Source organism: Microcaecilia unicolor, chromosome 2 (genome assembly GCF_901765095.1).
Source record: "Microcaecilia unicolor chromosome 2, aMicUni1.1, whole genome shotgun sequence".
NCBI lineage: Eukaryota > Metazoa > Chordata > Amphibia > Gymnophiona > Siphonopidae > Microcaecilia > Microcaecilia unicolor.
The window spans coordinates 501164103-501183116 of record NC_044032.1 but is presented as its reverse complement, the minus strand read 5'-3'; the positions used below and the strand labels follow the sequence as shown (position 1 = coordinate 501183116).

Below are 19014 nucleotides of genomic sequence, written 5' to 3'. Positions count from 1 at the left end.
AATCTTACCACATGGCCATGTATTTTTGCAAAATGCCTTTGAGAACTATTTGATGAAGGCAAATCCTCAACAAAAGGAGGTCTTTAGAAAGACCGTTGTGAAGGTGAGCGTGCTTCGTTGTCTCCTCGGACACAGCACTTGTAATGGAGTGTTGCAATATTCCATTACAAGCTCTGTGTCCGAGGAGACAACGAAGCACGCTCACCTTCACAACAGTCTTTCTAAAGACCTCCTTTTGTTGAGGATTTGCCTTCATCAAATAGTTCTCAAAGGCATTTGGCATTAAGACTCCTGATGCAGGCCTAACAGCCGAAACACGACATTGTGTCGAGTCTTTATACCTCAATAAACATCTTTATTATTATACATCCTTTCAGTGTTTGGAATCGTTGGTCGTCCTCCCACTTTTTTCATTTTTTTCATTTCTTGTTGTTGTCCGTGGGGTGTCTAGAGTTCTCCACCCTCTGGCGGATTTCTTCCCCATGTATTTTTGCAGCCTTTTTATGTGCTGCAGTAAAAAGGGCCTCAGCGCATGGCAAAAATGGCTGCTGCCACTAATGCAGGGCCCTTTTTACCGCAGCTTGGTAAAAGGGCCCCTGTGGTTGGTTAGACAGGCTACCACCTGGATCTCTAGGGACCATTTACCTAGTGTCATGCACATAATGATTGTCTTGCTTGTGTTATTATAACAGCTTATTTGCTGAACCCTCTAGGAAACATCAGCAGGGCTTTCAGCTAATCCAGGATGCAATAGCTAGGACCATTACTGTTCTGAAATTCAGGGGTAGTGTATCTCCCCTGCATAAGTTGCCTGTGGGCTCAGCAGCTGATTTTTAAGGTGGCTTGTGTAGTATTCAAATGTGTGTTGGGTTAGGTCCTGATTATTTGATATCTTATTTTTCTGTCTTCCACCCTGTGCCTTTAATTCCTTTCAGTTGGCCCTAGTGCCATCTTTAACATCAGCCTGTGCCTTTCCCATTTCCACCCAAATTAAGTCTTTCTCTTGAATTAGCTCAGATTTGGAATTTTTTTTATCCCTTGATTCGAAGGTGTTCTGTCTCTTTGCTGTTCTAGTCACAAGTTAAGTTGTGACTCTGTATAAATGGACAATGGGCATTAACGTTGCTAACGTTAAAACATAAGAACATAAGTGTTTGCATATTAGGACAGACTGAAAGTCCATCAAGCCCAGTATTCTGTTTCCAACAGTGGCCAATTCAGGTCACAAGTACCTGGCAAGATCCCAAAAGATTAAAAACAGATTTTATGTTGCTTATCCTAGAAATAAGCAGTAGATTTTCCCAAGTCAATCTTAATAATGACTTGTGAACTTTTCTTTTAGGAAATTATCCAAACTTTTTTTAAATCTTGCTAAACTACTGCTTTTACTACCTTCTCTGGCAAAGAATTTCAGAGTCTAATTACAGGTTAAATGAAGAAATATTTTCTCTGATTTGTTTTAAATTTACTACTTAGTACCTTCATTGAGTGGCCCCTAGTACTAGTATTTTTGGAAAGAGTAAACAAGGGATTCACGTCTACCTGTTTCCACTATGCTGATTATTTTATAGACCTCTACATTTCTCCCCATCAGCCATCTCTTCTTCAAGATGCAGTACTCTAGCCACATTAGCCTTTCCTCATAGGGAAGTTGTCCCATCACCTTTATCATTTTCATGTTGGCCTTGTGTTAGTTATGGGTATTTTGGAGATAATTTTATAAAGGAGTTTTTGAGTGTAAACAGCCTTTTATAAATATACATGCATAACCTATGGAGTTTACATGCAGTGACAACTAGGTTCAGACTTTTATGCAATCCATGTGTAGGCATGTTCGGGGGCATAATATGGGTCGAGTGCATGTACATGGGTAGTTTATAAAATATGCACATATGTATGTACTTCACCTGTGTACATCTAAATGTTCTCTCTAACAGGTGTATTTTAGGTGCAATTTATATAGTCACATAGAGGGGCATAATTGAACGGGGCCGGCCATCTCTATGGGCGGTCACCTCCGGGGCTGGCTCCATAAATGGGCGGTGTAACCAGGTACCTCTCTTGTGCAGCCAAGGATAGAACAATCTCCTCCAGCCACAGGCTCCCGGTACAGTGAAGAAACAGATGTCCACCAGTAACTTCAATCTTAAGAACTTTTATTCCATGCAGGTTTCTAGTACACAGTTCCACTAGCAGCATAGCACATACCAGGATTCAATACAGGCTTACAGGCTCCAGTCTGGGCTCTTTATCCAATGCACAATAAACAGTAATTCAATTCCCAAGACAAACAGTTCTTTCAGTTCATCATCCCAGTTCAGTCACCAAGCAGCATTTTCTACCTTCTATCCTCTTTACCTTCAGGAGAGTTCAATATTTTAGGGACTCCTTCTACCCAAGGGTTTTCCCCTGCATCAGCTTCACAGTGAGTTCAATACTTTTGGGACTTCCTCTCACCCAAGGAATCTCAGCCTGCTTCAGTACTTTAGGGACCTCCCTGCCGGGTTTGAGATGGCCGGCTTCAGTTTTTGCCCATAATGGAAACCGAAGCCGGCCATCTCAGACCTGGCCAAATCCAAGCCACTTGGTTGTGGGAGGGGCCAGCATTTATAGTGCACTGGTCCCCCTGATATGCCAGGACACCAAACCAGGCACCCTAGGGGGCACTGCAGTGGACTTCAAAAATAGCTCCCAGGTACATAACTCCCTTATCTTATGTGCTGAGCCCCCCCCCAAATCCCCCCAAAACCCACTCCCCACAACTGTACACCACTACCATAGCCCTTAGGGATGAAGGGGGGCACCTAGATGTGGGTACAGTGGGTTTTGGGGGGGTTTGGAGAGCTCAGCATTTACCACCACAAGTGTAACAGGTAGGGGGGATGGGCATGGGTCCACCTGTCTGAAGTGCACTGCAGTCACTAAAACTGCTCCAGGGACCTGCATACTGCTGTCAGGGAGCTGGGTATGAAATTAGAGGCTGGCAAAAAAATATTTTTTTTTTATTTTTTTGGGGTGAGAGGGGGTTGGTGACCACTGAGGGAGTAAGGAAAGGTCATCCCCGTTTCCCTCTGGTGGTCATTTGGTCAGTTGGGGCTCCTTTTTGAAACTTGGTCGTGAAAGAAAATGGACCAAGTAAAGCCGGAGAAATGCTCGTCAAGGCCAGCTTTCTTTTTCCATTATCGGGCGAAGCTGTCCATCTCGTGAGCACGCCCCCATCCCACCCCCGTCCCACCTTCACTACCCTACTGACACGCCCCCTGAAGTTTGGCCGGCTCCGCGATGGAAAGCAGTTGAAGTCGGCCAAAATTGGCTTTCAATTATACCGATTTGGCCGACTTCAGGAGATTGCCGGCCATCTCCCGATTTGTGTCGGAAGATGGCCGGCGATCTCCTTCGAAAATAAGCTGGATAGATGCCTATGGGGCCTTTAATGCGAGGTTAGCATGAGACCCCCAGATTCCATATAACATGACTAGAGATCCATGCTGAAATCGGTGCAGATTCTATAACAATGCGCATAATTTAACAAGCTAATGAGCACTAATTGGCACTGAGAGGCACACAACTCACTAAGCATATTCTGTAACATGTGCACCGAACTTCTAACATGCGCAGGCAAAAAGGGGCATGGTTATGGGTGGGGAAATGGGCGTTTTGTGGGCATTCCGAAATTTACACACCTAGTTATAGAATATGGGCCAGTTCGCCTAAATCTACATGCTGGGATTTATGCCACATTTTCGTTGGTGAAAATGGATGAACGTAGATTTTGCTGCTGAAATATTAACTAAGTGTATTCTATAATCGGCGCCTAAATTTAGACACCGATTATAGAATATGCTTAGTCGCCGATTTTGTAGGTGCCATATATAGAATCTCCCCTTAATGCGTGGGTAGCACAAGCCAACAGGCTACCATAGAGCACATTAAAGCATTTTGTGGTGTTTTCCTTGTTGCATGCAGTAATCCGTGCCTTAAATGATTTTTAAAAATATTTTTCAGAGAGGGTGTGTCACGGGTGTAGATTGGGTATTCCTGCATTATTTAGCTATCATGTACCGCTAATTGGATAACGCAGAGGTAACACGGGAGCCAGGGCCGTGCCTAGGGTCTCTGGTGCCCTCCTGCAGACCATCAGTTGGCGCCCCCCCCCCCCCCATGTTGCACAAGATGCAAAGGAAATAGGAGCTGAAAGATGGAGTGCATCTTTGTGGGATTGCTGAACAAATAGAGGGTTTACAACCACTTAGCTTATCGTGCTTTCATGTTCACGAAATTAGTAATTAAATCTTTGATATCTAACTGGGCACATATATCATTCTCAATAGCAATCATGCCAAGGCTTACAAGACTTTCTTGCGAAATACTTGATCGCAAATAATCCTATATAATAATTCTCACCTCCAACAGGATGTGCCTGGGACCGTGCCTCCCTCGGAGGTGGTCTGCTAGACAGGCACGCATTGACGTCAGTGATGTCAGTGACAGCTGATACCAAAGCAAGGGGAGGAGTAGGGTACTCCTTCCCCTGTGTTACAGCCCACTGCACTCCCCTTCCGCAACCCAGTCGACCCCCCCTTCTTGGTGAAAACTGTCCCCCGCCGCCGTCCAGTACCTGTGCTGACGGGGGACCCCAACCCCCATCAGCTGAAGTCCTGTGCTGGCCTTTGTGCCGTTGCTTCTTCAATGATCTTCGGTTCAAGTTCCTCTGCGTGCGTCTGATGTCAGATGCACGCAGAGCAACTTGGACACAAAATCATTGAAGAAGCAACGCCTCGAAGACCAGCACAGGACTTCGGATGACAGGGGTTGGGGTCCCCCATCAGCACAGGTACTGGACGGCGGTGGGGGACGGTTTTCGCTGAGAAGGGGGGTCGACTGGGTCACGGAAAGGGGGGGTGAAAACGGAGGGATGGCAGAGTCTGGAACAGTGAGGGAGGGAGGGTGGGGGATGGCCTTGCTAGCGCCCGTTTCCTTCCCTTTTGAAACAGGCATTTTTTACTAGTTTTTTATGATTTTTAACCGTGAAAATGATCGCTCCCCACTTGCTATGTTGCAGGAATTGATGCAGGAATTACCCCTATTGTTAGCAGAATCTGTGGTACTTCAGGAGTCAAACAGCACACACCAGAATGAAGGAGAAATCTTCTTTATTTGCCAGCAAACAAAGTAGAACATCAGCACTAAGTCTCTTCTTCAGCTCTCTCTGGATCCTGCATCTCTTGTCTGTCCTCTCTCTCCTTCTTCTGTCTGTTCCTTCTGACGTAAGCTGCTTCTGCTCCCACTTATATACAGTTTTATCCCCCTCTCTAGCCCCCCTTACTCTCCAGATGGTAAAGAATAGATTGGTTACCTTGCCTCAACCAATCATCTCTATACATTACTTAAAAAATATCAGTTACATAGGTTTGATATTTCTCAAACTGACCTATGACCTGGGGCCTCTCACACCAGACAATTGGGCACCAGAACTCTTGGCATTTCATTATGATTAATTTCTCAGCTATAGCTTAAACTGGGTTCATTTAGGGGCTAAGGGATATTCTTACTTAATGCTACAGTCCTACACTTAGCTAATCAATCAAGGAGAAGGCTTTTCCTGACCTTTTTCACCTATTAGCTTCATACATTGAACCAGCCAGGACTGCAGATAACTCAAACCAGATGCTGACCTTTTCAACTACAGTCTTACTTGAAAAGTAACACTGGATTTAAAGATATTCTACATATTAATTACACAGAATAAAACATATTCTAAAATAAGCAGAATCAGTATTCCTTATAAGACATATTCTAAATATCAAGAATATCTAGAATTATTTAAACAGCATTCAGCCTACTTTTAAACTACAGTATGTCTGGCTCATGCCTTGTTTATAATGGTATACAGATGTGGTAACTAATACCTATGAACTAGCCTTAACCCTCCATCACTCACAAGGGTCAAAGAAAGTTTCTCTCTCTGACCTTTTTAACCCAAACGTTAAACTTCTAAATAATCTAAACCATATGGCATTCCTCCATCACTTTACTTTACAGAACTGAAGAATTAAAACAGAATTAACAATTTCTTTGTCCACTGCCTCATTCCCCCCTTTGAGACTAAAATCAGCTTATGCAGAGATAAGTCTCACAACTCAAACTCTGGAGATTATAGTGGTCCCAACTCCATACCTCCTCCTGGGGCATAACGTCTAGGAATAGGCTTGTGAATCACCATTACCCTACTTGTTAAGGTCCGACGGCATACTGCCGAAGCACATGAGGCCAGGAAACAAAACAACAACCCTGCTAAAACTAAAACTATTAGGGAAATGAACAAGGGACGTATCCATGAGGTCAATGACCACCACCAGGAGGTAAGGTCTAATCCTCCTCTGTAATCCTCCACATTAAGGCTAGCCAACTGTAGGACTTTATCCATGGCATGCCTAACTACATGCGTCCTATTTATGACAATGGTACAGCACTCTGAAGAATTTAGCACTGTGCAGAGGCCACCCTGGGCTGCAAAGAGGTAGTCAAGGCCCATACGGTTATACCGAGAAACTATACTTAATTCATTAATTTGATCCTGCAATGCATTGACTACCACGTTCAGCTCATGAACTAAGACATGGAGTAGGGACTGAAGTCTCCAGGTAGCCATGCCTAGTTCAGTAATACCCGCTACCGGGCCCCCAATTGGAATCCAGGCCGTAGCAGAAAGGGCTACAAGTCTCTTTTTAGTCAGAGGATAAGTAGAGTTGATATACTGGAGGGCTAATTCAATCGCCTCATCCTCTGTGGCAACGGAGGAAGGTAAGGACAAGGCCTCTCGCTTAGAGCGGTGCGGGGATGGTGGCTTGAGGAGAGGAATAACTTTAGGAAAATAATTCAAGGTTACCAATACACAAAACTCATACGTGGGGGGAAGAATCATGTGGAGGACATTATCACAGAGCCAGTAATGACCAAGGAGAGGGTGAGGAAAGTTCCCAATAAATGTTGGCTCAGGCTGGACAAGGTACTTAGGATGCCCATAATGCGAGCCCCTATCCCAGGGGGAACGAAGACGAAATGGAGACTTTCCCCAATCCCCAATTGTGACAGGCTGCTCATTTGTTATAAACTCTTCATACCCCGGGGACTTATGAAAGTAGAAAATAAGCTTGGACACTATAGTCCTCTTAGTAGTACGGTTAGGAGCCAGATAATCACCTGGGTCATAATCTGCAGGTACGGTAGTAGGGCACATAGGAGTACCTGGAGAAACTACCCACACAGATTCCCCTTTTTCTGGGAGAACATTAGTATAGTTACAGGGAATGGGAAGAACAGTTGAGATGTTTCTTGTTAAACAAAACACTCCAGAAGCTGGATAGGGAGACGTAAAGACTGGCCTTAGAGAAGATTCAGAGGGGGAGGTAGCATTATAAAAGGACCACCAAGTATAATCCTGGCTCCAAGGGCCTGAACTCGAAAAGTAGGGAGGTATAAGAGCTGTAAGCGGCACAGGAACAGCTGGGACATCTGTGGTATAAGGAGAAAATCGGGAACACACAATACAAGGGGAAGTAATCTTTGCCTGGCTAATTAGTTCCTGGACAGAATGTAACCAAAGGTTGGAGCGAGTTGGGGTATTAGGAACAAGGAGGCAAGGAGTAGAAAACAACAAAAGCATCCAAACTACTAACATTTTCTTTCTTCCTAATCTAAAACAAATACAGCAAACTAATTAAGCAATAATATTCCAACAGTCTGTGCTAGTCACAGATTACTCTCATATAATATTCTCAGTCTTTGAGTTCTTATACCAGTTGGGATAGACCCTCAACTGACAAGGAGCAAGCTCTCAAATTCCAAGAAAGCCAGAATCTGGGCAAGAAAGAGTCTCAGTGTGAAGCCGAAGTTCAGCAGCTCCTGCAGTATGCAGTTGACCCTTCTTTTCAGCTAGTGGATTCTTTGGTTCGGGTCAAGCGCAACTTCAATGGCTCCGCTGGATCACTTTCTGCTCTCCACTGTTTAGGCTCCGTCTGATCCGTGCTGGGCTCAGTCTGGTCAGCAGACTTGATTCGAGACCAATGGACCCATGGAGTTATCCCTGCGACCTTCACAGCTGTAGGGGTAGAAAGCAAAACAGTAAAAGGTCCTTTCCATCGGGGCCCCAAAGGCTGGAGCCTCCAGTCTTTCACCCAAACTCTATCCCCTGGCAGGAAGGAATGTACCTGAGCCTGGAAGGGGACAGGGTTTATTTCTCTCACATAGGACTGAAGCTCAGAAATTATCCTGCCCAAGAGGGCTACCTGCTCCTGCACCTGGGCAGACCCTAAAGTCCCTATGTCTCCCTTAATTCCCTGCAAAATGGCTGGGGGCTTCCCATACACAATTTCAAAGGGAGAGAGGGCTGTTCCTTTAGTTGGGGTGCATCGGAGGCGGAAGAGGGCTAGTGGCAGTGCCTGTGGCCATTTCAGTTGGGTTTCCTGACAAATCTTTGCTAGGCTATTTTTCAAGGTTCTGTTTGCCCGCTCAACCTGCCCTGAACTCTGGGGACGATAGGCACAATGCAATTTCCAGGTAATGCGCAATGCGCGTGACAGGGCCTGAAGTGTGGCTTCAACAAAGGCGGGACCATTATCTGAGCCTATAGCAAGGGGCAGTCCATACCTGGGGATGACATCCCTAAGGAGGGCTCGAGCTACTTCTGTGGCTTTCTCAGTGACTGTAGGATATGCTTCCACCCACCCAGAAAAAGTGCAAACCATGACCAAGAGGTATCGGAGCCTACCGCTCCTGGGCATTTCTGTGAAGTCTATAACTAAGGACTCAAAGGGTGTTAGTCCTCTAGACTGAACTCCTGGTGGAATACGGGGTCCCTAACGAGCATTATTCTGGGCACAGAGAGTACATCGGGCAGAGGCAGTGGCAACCAGACTATCCAATCCTTCCAGCACCACTACTCGACTGAGTAGGCGGGCTAGTGCTGTTTTCCCTAAGTGTGATAGGTCATGAGCTTGAGACACTACAGGCCAAGCTAGGTGGCGTGGCACCAGAACTCTGGTATCAGGGAGATGTAACCAGCCATCAGGTCTCCTTACTGCACCTTCCTCTTGAGCCCATTTCTCTTCCGTTTGGGTATACATAGGCGTCCATTCTTGCAGTCGAATTTGGAACAGGGGAGTCACAGTACTTGCTGGGGGTCCTCGAGCAGCTTCCTTGGCCACCCGATCAGCATGGCGGTTCCCTCGGGCCACTGGAGTATCTATCCTTTGATGTCCCCTGCAGTGAATGACAGCTACCTTCTTAGGGGCCCAAACAGCCTCTAGCAACTGCAGTATTTCAGGTCCATACTTAACAGGTTGGCCTGCGGCATTTATGAGTCCCTTTTCCTTATACAAAGCTCCATGAGCGTGTAGAGTTGTGAAGGCATACTTGGAATCAGTATAAATGTTGGTCACCAGTCCTGCTGCTAGCTCCAGAGCTCGTATGAGGGCCACAAGTTCTGCTTTCTGGGCTGAAGTTCCTTGGGGCAGGGCCCTTGCTTCTATCACCTTGTCCTCTGTCACCACAGCATAGCCTGCCAATCTCTTGGAGTTCTCCACATAACTGCTTCCATCTGTGAAATAAATTACATCTGGGTCCCTCCACGGAACATCTTTAAGATCTGGTCGACTGGAGTACACTTCATCCATGGTTTGGATACAGTCATGATCCGGTGGTCCCTCAGATGCTGGCAAAAGAGTGGCGGGATTGAATGTAGCCACTGTTTCCAGGTGTATCCGTGGATTCTCACATAAACTGGCTTGGTACTTAACCATACGGTTATTTGTAAACCAATGGTTGCCCTTATACTCCATGAGGGTGAGAACTGCATGGGGGACTTTAACAACCAGTTCTTGCCCCAAGGTCAACTTATCAGCTTCCTGGACCAGTAAGGCTGTTGCTGCAATGGCCCTCATGCAGGCTGGCTATCCTTTAGCCACTCCATCCAGCTGTTTAGACAGGTATGCAACAGGCCTCTGCCAGGATCCCATCATCTGGGTCAGCACACCCAGAGCAACCCCCTGTCGCTCGTGGACATATAGTGAGAAAGGTTTCTCCACATCAGGAAGGCCTAACGCAGGGGCTTGGAGTAGGGCTTTCTTTATGGCAATGAAGGATTGTTGAGCAGTAGGTCCCCATTCAAATGGTTCCTTTTCACCCCCCTTTGTGGCCTGGTAAAGGGGTTTCGCCATCAGTACAAAATTTGGAATCCAAATTCTGCAGAATCCGGCTGCTCCCAGAAATTCCCTAACTTCCCTTCTGGACTTGGGTTGTGGAATTGCAGCAACCGCTTGCTTCCTACTGACATCCAGTCTCCGACTTCCCTGGGAGATGCAGAAGCCCAGATACTTCACTTCTGACTGACAGAGTTGGGCCTTTGAGCGTGAGACCTTATAGCCTGCATCCAAGAGTAGCTCCAGCAATTCTCTGGTAGCCTCAGAACACTCTTCCTGGGTCACTGCTGCAATCAGGAGGTCATCTACATACTGGAGTAAAACTCGCCTGGAAGGCTCAGATTTAAAAGTCTTAAGGTCTTGTCCTAGGGCTGTCCCAAAAATGGTGGGGGAGTTCTTGAACCCCTGTGGCAGGCGGGTCCATGTATACTGAAGCTTCCTTCCTGTTACTGGGTTTTCCCATTGAAAGGCGAAAAGCAGTTGACTGGCGGGGGCCACCCGAATACAAAAGAAGGCATCTTTTAGGTCTAGTGTCGTGAAATGGGTAGCTCCAGAAGGTATCAATCCCAGCAGGACATATGGATTAGGCACTACAGGGTGTAATGAAATAGTGGATTTGTTGACCACTCGTAAGTCTTGGACTGGCCGGTAGTCCTCAGTCCCTGGCTTCTGGACTGGCAACAGTGGCGTATTCCATGGAGACTGGCAAGGACGAATAATTCCATGGGATAACAAACGATTCAAATGTGCTTGAATCCCTTCCAGAGCCTTTCGGGGAATTGGGTATTGACGAAGATGGATTGGCCGGGCACTTGGAAGTAAGTCTACATGAACAGGAGGAATATTTCGGGCCAACCCTGGAGGATTATCTTCTGCCCATACCCCACTGACCTGAAAGCTGTCTGCCAGGGGTAGGTCAACTTGACCATGCGACTGATGCAGCCGCCATTCTTCTTCAAGAGGGCAGCAGAAACTCAATATACCCTTAGGGCCGGATGTCGGGGCCGAAAGGAGACTGAAGTCTGGCCATCTGAGTCAAAGGAAATTTGGGCCCTAAGCTTGGACAGCAGGTCCCGGCCTAACAAAGGGATTGGACAGTCTGGCATATACAGGAATTCATGAGTGACTGTGTGTGAGCCTAATTGGCATCTACGGGTCGTCAGAAAGGGCCTCCGGTTCTGCACCCCCGTGGCTCCCACCACTTGGACAGTTTTTCCAGACACAGGCGCTAATCGCTGCGTCACAACAGAATGTTCAGCTCCTGTATCAATCATGAATGGAATTGAGCGGCTCCCTATAGTTAACTTGACCATAGGTTCCTGGGAGCCCAGTTTGTAGGAACCCGGTCTGTCCTATTCATCCCATTCTGCCATCTCGGCTATCCCGATGATGTCAGATTCAGGAGGCTCATACCTTCCCTCTCGAACTCGGCCTCGGCTTCCTCGATCTCCTGGTCCCCTTCTCAGTCCCTGGCGCCTCTGGGGGCATTCATCTTTCCAGTGCCCTCTTTCCTTACAGTAGGCGCACTGATCCCTCTCCAATCTTGGTCTGGGATTCTCCCCTCGTGGCCGGGATTGATTGAAGAAATCTCGAGGCCTGGCTGACGGTCCGGGGTCCCACTTTGGCTTCCCATTAGCTAGAGGTCGACCTCGGTTAAGGGTGGAGTTAGTAATGGCTGCCGCTAAAAGGTCGGCCTTCTTCTGCATCTTCCGGTCAGCCTCTCGGCGCACCTCCTGATCCCTATTAATGAAAACCTTGGTTGCGATCTCAATTAGCTGGGTGGTATTCATCCCTGCGAATCCCTCCTGACGCTGCAACTTCTTCCGGATATCTGGCATACTCTGGGCCACCAATGCGCTATTCACCATTCTCTGGTTTTCTAGTGCTTCAGGGTCAAAGGGGGTGTATGTTCTGTAGGCTTCAATTAGTCGCTCTAAAAAGGCCCCAGGGGATTCAGTTGCCCCTTGGAGAATTTCAGAGACCTTTGCCAGATTAATGGGCCTCTTTATGCCTTTCCTCATACCTTCCAGTTTAGATTTTCTAATCTTTCTTTGAACGCGGCCCAACATGAATTTTACTGGGGATCCCATATAAGTTTTCAACCAAGAGGGAGGGTCAGTCACAAGGCTGTCCCAGGAATCTATATAGGGGAGTTGTTCAAGATATTCTGGTTCTCCTACAACTATGCTGTAGACCTTCCGGATTACTTCAATATCTAAGCTACCACTAGGGGGCCACCCCACTCCCATAGATGGCCACTCAACTTCACACAAGGTTCTTAGAGTACTTGAGCTTAAAGTCTGTCCATAATCATTGATTAAAAATCCTTTCTGAAAATTCTTAAGCATACAATCTAGGGGAGTAGCAATTTGTCTAGATGATGTCCCTCCCATAATGCTTACAGTTACAACACACAAAAGGGAGGGAATTTTTGAAAGTGTGGTAAGGGGTCCACACTTTCGAGACAATATGGTAGACAAACAACAATCGCTTCCTTCCGTCGCTGGCCAGTTGAACTCGCGTTAACTGGAAACGCAGCTATAAGAAGTCCGCACTCATTAACATTCAAGCATCCCACTCATTCAGTACAGAAAATCCCACCCAACAATTTCAGATTTCTAAGATACAGATAAGCTCTGGCGGTTTCGCTACTAATCTCCACTAGACTAGAAGCTACTAAGGCCTTCGCTGAGAGTTGATCAGACTCCCCTTCCCTCAATTTTTGAGGGGCTGGTTTACAGTTTCCTAGCTAGGATTACAATACAGAATACAGAATACATACCCGGCTAATGTTCCTCAGTCAGTTGGGTGCCAGAAATTGATGCAGGGTCCGGGATCCCACCGCTGCCACCAAGAATTGTTGCAGGAATTGATGCAGGAATTACCCCTATTGTTAGCAGAATCTGTGGTACTTCAGGAGTCAAACAGCACACACCAGAATGAAGGAGAAATCTTCTTTATTTGCCAGCAAACAAAGTAGAACATCAGCACTAAGTCTCTTCTTCAGCTCTCTCTGGATCCTGCATCTCTTGTCTGTCCTCTCTCTCCTTCTTCTGTCTGTTCCTTCTGACGTAAGCTGCTTCTGCTCCCACTTATATACAGTTTTATCCCCCTCTCTAGCCCCCCTTACTCTCCAGATGGTAAAGAATAGATTGGTTACCTTGCCTCAACCAATCATCTCTATACATTACTTAAAAAATATCAGTTACATAGGTTTGATATTTCTCAAACTGACCTATGACCTGGGGCCTCTCACACCAGACAATTGGGCACCAGAACTCTTGGCATTTCATTATGATTAATTTCTCAGCTATAGCTTAAACTGGGTTCATTTAGGGGCTAAGGGATATTCTTACTTAATGCTACAGTCCTACACTTAGCTAATCAATCAAGGAGAAGGCTTTTCCTGACCTTTTTCACCTATTAGCTTCATACATTGAACCAGCCAGGACTGCAGATAACTCAAACCAGATGCTGACCTTTTCAACTACAGTCTTACTTGAAAAGTAACACTGGATTTAAAGATATTCTACATATTAATTACACAGAATAAAACATATTCTAAAATAAGCAGAATCAGTATTCCTTATAAGACATATTCTAAATATCAAGAATATCTAGAATTATTTAAACAGCATTCAGCCTACTTTTAAACTACAGTATGTCTGGCTCATGCCTTGTTTATAATGGTATACAGATGTGGTAACTAATACCTATGAACTAGCCTTAACCCTCCATCACTCACAAGGGTCAAAGAAAGTTTCTCTCTCTGACCTTTTTAACCCAAACGTTAAACTTCTAAATAATCTAAACCATATGGCATTCCTCCATCACTTTACAGAACTGAAGAATTAAAACAGAATTAACAATTTCTTTGTCCACTGCCTCAGCTACACTGACAGGAATTGTCAGCAATATTCTTAGAAACAAATTGCTATACATTGCAAAATAAGATAGCAGATGTAAATTCTCAAAGTGGACATATTCCAACCACAAATTGAAAATAAAATGATTTTTCTCTACCTTTGTTGTCTGGTGACTTTCTTTTTCTGATCATTGATAAGTCTCTGACTCTAAAGTTTAGCAATTTCATTAAAGCAAAATATATTTTCACATATCACAGACTCTTCCTATCCAAGGAGAATTCTTTTATATAAAAGCAAACACCAAAAAAAAACCAATCAGATTTTCACTTACCAGCTCTTCTACACTACAGGTCAGCTAAACTTCCTCTGAAACTACTGTTGGAACCATCAGCCAATGAAATGGCTTTTAGCTGTAGCTTCGGGTTACCTGACAATTATGCAAACATCATTGCAGTCATGCTCTCCTCTAGGTGTATAAGCTCAGAGAAAAAAAAAACTTTGAGCCACTTACAGATTTTAACAATTACACTATTTAGTTTTTATTTCTCCCCAGTCTCACTTGCACACCTCCCTCCAAACCTGGCTGTTCTCTTTAATTTGAATGTTGTTCAAGCTCACCCTGAATGAGGAGTTCATCCTACACCAACCACATAAATAGCACTTGTTATATTCTTTCAAACAACTTCAGCAGCAGAGCCAGCCTGCCTGCCTCAGTGAGCACTGTGGCCAAACAGGGGAGTGCAAGGGAGAGAGGAGAATCACAGCTTCAGGTAAAATGTTTTGCAAGTGAGCTGACCTCAGGAAAGGGTAGGCGCCCTCCAGAGGTCCTCGCCCCCCTGCGCTGTTCGGGAGATGGGTGTCCTTCTTTCAGGGTCGCCCAAATCGGCATAATCGAAAGCTGATTTTTGGTGCCCTCAACTGCCATTCTTGTAAACCCCCTAGTCGTGGAGCAGGTAAATTTGAATAATGGAAGAAATAAATATATGAGTGTCACAGTTTTAAATAGGGTTCCCAAATAAACTCCACACAACCAAGGGATTTAGCAAGAAAAAAAAATATTAAAGGTTTTATTAAAGGGTAAAAGGGATAGAGGGTAAAGTAAATAGAAACACTTGTTGGTTATGTTTCTTAAATGTTGGTACCAATTTTTACAGGTTGATGGTATTAAATAAAATTAGTGCAAGATGTTAAATGCTTTGAAATAAGTTACAAAGGAAATAAAGGCAATAACAATTTTAAAACTACAATCACAGTCACCAAGAATCACAGTTATCAAGGATCACAGCTATCAAGACCCCAACTCCACATCTGCAGTAACCCAAAACATCCCACACATGTACACAGCGCTAATTAGTGTACTCAGATCTGATATATATATAGTCTTCAATATAGTCTTCGCCCCCCTGCGCTGTTTACCTTGCTTACTGTGTTAGCACTTAGTGTCTCCTAAATAGGAAATAGTAAGTGGTCCCTCATTAACTCTCAGCAGTACTGTGTGCCAATGGAAGCATTAACACATGACCTGCCATAAATAATACTGAGAATGCTTCTTCTTGCTGCAGCATTAGATTTGGGCTTGCCATGCATTAAAATCCTGTGTTAATCTGTGTTAAGCCAAAAATTTAACTCACTTTAGTAAAATTACCTCTATGTCTCTTTAGCCTCAAAGCAGGCTGCTACGCCTAGGCAACTTGTTATAGAATTACCCTGAACAGATGTTTTATGACTGTATGTTATTTTGGCTGATTATTGCTTTTATTGTTTGTTCCCTGCTGAGAGTGATTTGGGGCTATTCATTGGCTTAGAAATCAGATCTTGCTGCTGATCCTGAATTTTTTTATTTTTACTGTTTTATGGTCAGCATTTGCTGCATTACATTTAAGCTGCATAATTTACAATGACAGAGTTTTACAGTGCAACAAGTCAAATTACATACCGGAAGATCATCTATATAAATAATTTCCACCTCCAACGTTCTGAAGCTCACTCCGTGCCACTAAAGCCCTGAAGCCCCCCCCCCTGTAGTGTTCGTAGGCTCTCAACATCACTCATAGCCCTGCCCACCCCCCCACATAATTCGCAACTCCAACGTTCTGAAGCTCACTCCGTTCCACTGAAGCCATAAAGCCCTGAAGCCCTTTATTGTTCGTAACCTCACTCAGCAACACTCATACAGCCACCCACAGCCCCGCCCCTTGCACGATACCCGCCCCCGCCGCCGCCACCAACTAAGCCACGCAGCAATGCCGACACAGCCCATTCAAAGTGAATGGGTTGTGTCGGCATTAGCGCACGGCAACTGCTAGCATGGCTTAGTAAACGGGGGGGGGGGGGGGGGTCAGTTTTAAAATTGTTTATTTAAAGACAGAAAATGCAATACAAAACTCCAGTCACAATCTGGTATTATCTCTTCAGCAGATTGCACTATGTAAACAGTAACAGGTACGAAATAACAACCCCCCCCCCCCCTTACCTTTCCCACCTTCTCTTGATAGGAACCAACTTTTTAATGGTAGATAAACAAGGTGCCAATAGTACAATACCAACTTATTGCACTATCAGGGACATTTTCGAAAGAGAAAAGCGCCCATCTTCCGACACAAATCGGGAGATGGGTGTCCTTCTTTCAGGGTCGCCCAAATCGGCATAATCGAAAGCCGATTTTTGGTGCCCTCAACTGCAATCCATCGCGGGGATGACCAAAGTTCACGGGTGCGTGTCGGAGGCGTAGCGAAGTCAGGATTTGGGCGTGCTTAAGAGATGGGCATCCTCGGCTGATAATGGGAAAATGAAGGATGTCCCTGACGAGCACTTGGTCGACTTTACTTGGTCCATTTTTTTTCACGACCAAGCCTCAAAAAGGTGCCCGAACTGACCAGATGACCACTGGAGGGAATCGGGGATGACCTCCCCTTACTTCCTCAGTGGTCACCAACCCCCTCCCATCCTAAAAAAAAAAAAATTAATTTTTTTTGCCAGCCTCTATGCCAGCCTCAAATGTCATACCCAGCTCCATGACAGCAGTATGCAGGTCCCTGGAGCAGTTTTAGTGGGTGCAGTGCACTTCAGGCAGGCGGACCCAGGTCTATCCCCCCCTACCTATTACACTTGTGGTGGTAAATGTGAGTCTTTCAAAACCCACCCGAAACCCACTGTACAGTTGTGGGGAGTGGTTTTTTTTTTTTTTGGGGGGGGGGGGGCTCAGCACTGAAGGTAAGGGAGTTATGCACCTGGGAGCAATTTGTGAAGTCCACTACAGTGCCCCCTAGGGTGCCCGGTTGGTGTCCTGGCATGTCAGAGGGACCATTACACTATGAATGCTGGCTCCTCCCATGACCAAAGGACTTGGATTTGATCATTTTTGAGATGGGCATCCTTGGTTTCCATTATCGCCGAAAACCAGGGACGACCATCCCTTAGGTCGACCATCTCTGAGATTTGGGCGTCCCCAACCGTATTATCGAAACAAAAGATGGATGCCCATCTTGTTTCCATAGTAGCGGTTTTCCCGCCCCTTCACGGGGCCATCCTGCGGGGACGCCCTCAGGAAAACTTGGGCGTCCCTTTCGATTATACCCCTCTATGTCTCCATTCTGTATAATTATTTTTAAAAAACCCACAATCACAAAATCCTATTTTTTAACCTTTAGGTCTTAGAAGGAGTAATTTACTAACAGCATGTGTGTGCTAACCCTGTTATCATGTGTTATCTGCTCTGGAGCAAATAGGAATATAATAGCCTCTGTGATAATGAAAGCAAAAGCAGCAAAAAAAAACAATACTTTTTTTTTTTGTTTTTACCTTCAAAAGCCATGCTTGCTTTTCAAAGATCTTAACAAGCAAAGCTTCTGCACTTAACAGGCTAAATCACACCAAAAAATTTTAAATGACCTCAAAATGCTTTTAAAATAAAGTATTTTTGATGATTGAAAAGCATTTTTAGGCAGTTTTGCCTGTTTATAAGTACAGAAGCTTTGCCTGTTGAGATTTTTGCAAAATGAGCTTTTTTTAAAGTGTTTTTTGAAGGTAAGAAATAACTCTTGTTTTTATGCTGTTGGTACTTTCACTTTTTAAAATGTGTAGGTAATAAGGGCTCATGCACTAGTCATGTACTAATCAGCACTTGGCAAAGTATCTGACCTGATTCCTGCAAACACGCCCCCTCCATAATAAAAATAATTTTTTTAGTGTGTGATGTGTACACGCTAATCTGGAACTTACCGCAGGACACCTGAGCGCAGGGGCATAGCCAGACCTCGTGGTGGGAGGAGGCCAAAGCCCAAGGTGAGGGGGCATTTTGGTCTGCCGCCGCCCCCCTCCCTCCGTCGCTGCCTTGCTGCCACAAATACCTTGGCTGGTGGGGGTCCCCAACCCCTGCTAGCTGAAGCCTTCATTCAGCGCCGGTCTCTGGTGCCACCAGAGACTGGCGCTGGATGAAGGTTTCAGCTGGCGGGGTTGGGTACCCCGCCAGCAAAACCAGGGGACTAGAAGAAATTTGGGGGGCCCAGGCCCCTGTGGCCCCATGTAGCTATGCCACTGTTTGAGCACTCCCTGTGGCAAGCCCTTTTAAGCTGTGGTAAGCACGCACTAGTGTTTACTGCAGCTTGGTAAAAGGACCCCTTGGTGAAAAGTCTGTACCATTGGTCCAAAAAAACTTTATGTCTGTTCTGGCATGTTTCCATAAGAAATATGAGCATTCTCTCTTTTATTATCAGTAAGACTTGTACTATCTTATCCTTACAAGATGGTTTACTGATTAATATTCCTACTTTCTGGGGTGTTTTCCTGTGAGATCAGCACAAAATGATCCTTGAATGCTGTATGGGGTCCTTTAACTAAGGCACGCCTAAAAGTGGCCTGTGCTGACGTAGGCATGTATTTTAGATGTGCGCAGGTCAATTTTTCAGCGCGCTTGGAGAAAAAGCATTTTTTGTGGTCGAAAATGGATG

At 45.4% G+C, this 19014-nt stretch overlaps 1 protein-coding gene across 2 annotated transcripts in view; it reads left to right on the top strand.

The window, feature by feature from the left end:
- LOC115462595 overlaps positions 1 to 19014 on the top strand; it is a 69423-nt gene that overhangs the window by 19786 nt on the left and 30623 nt on the right. The gene's annotated exons all lie outside the window — the stretch shown is intronic.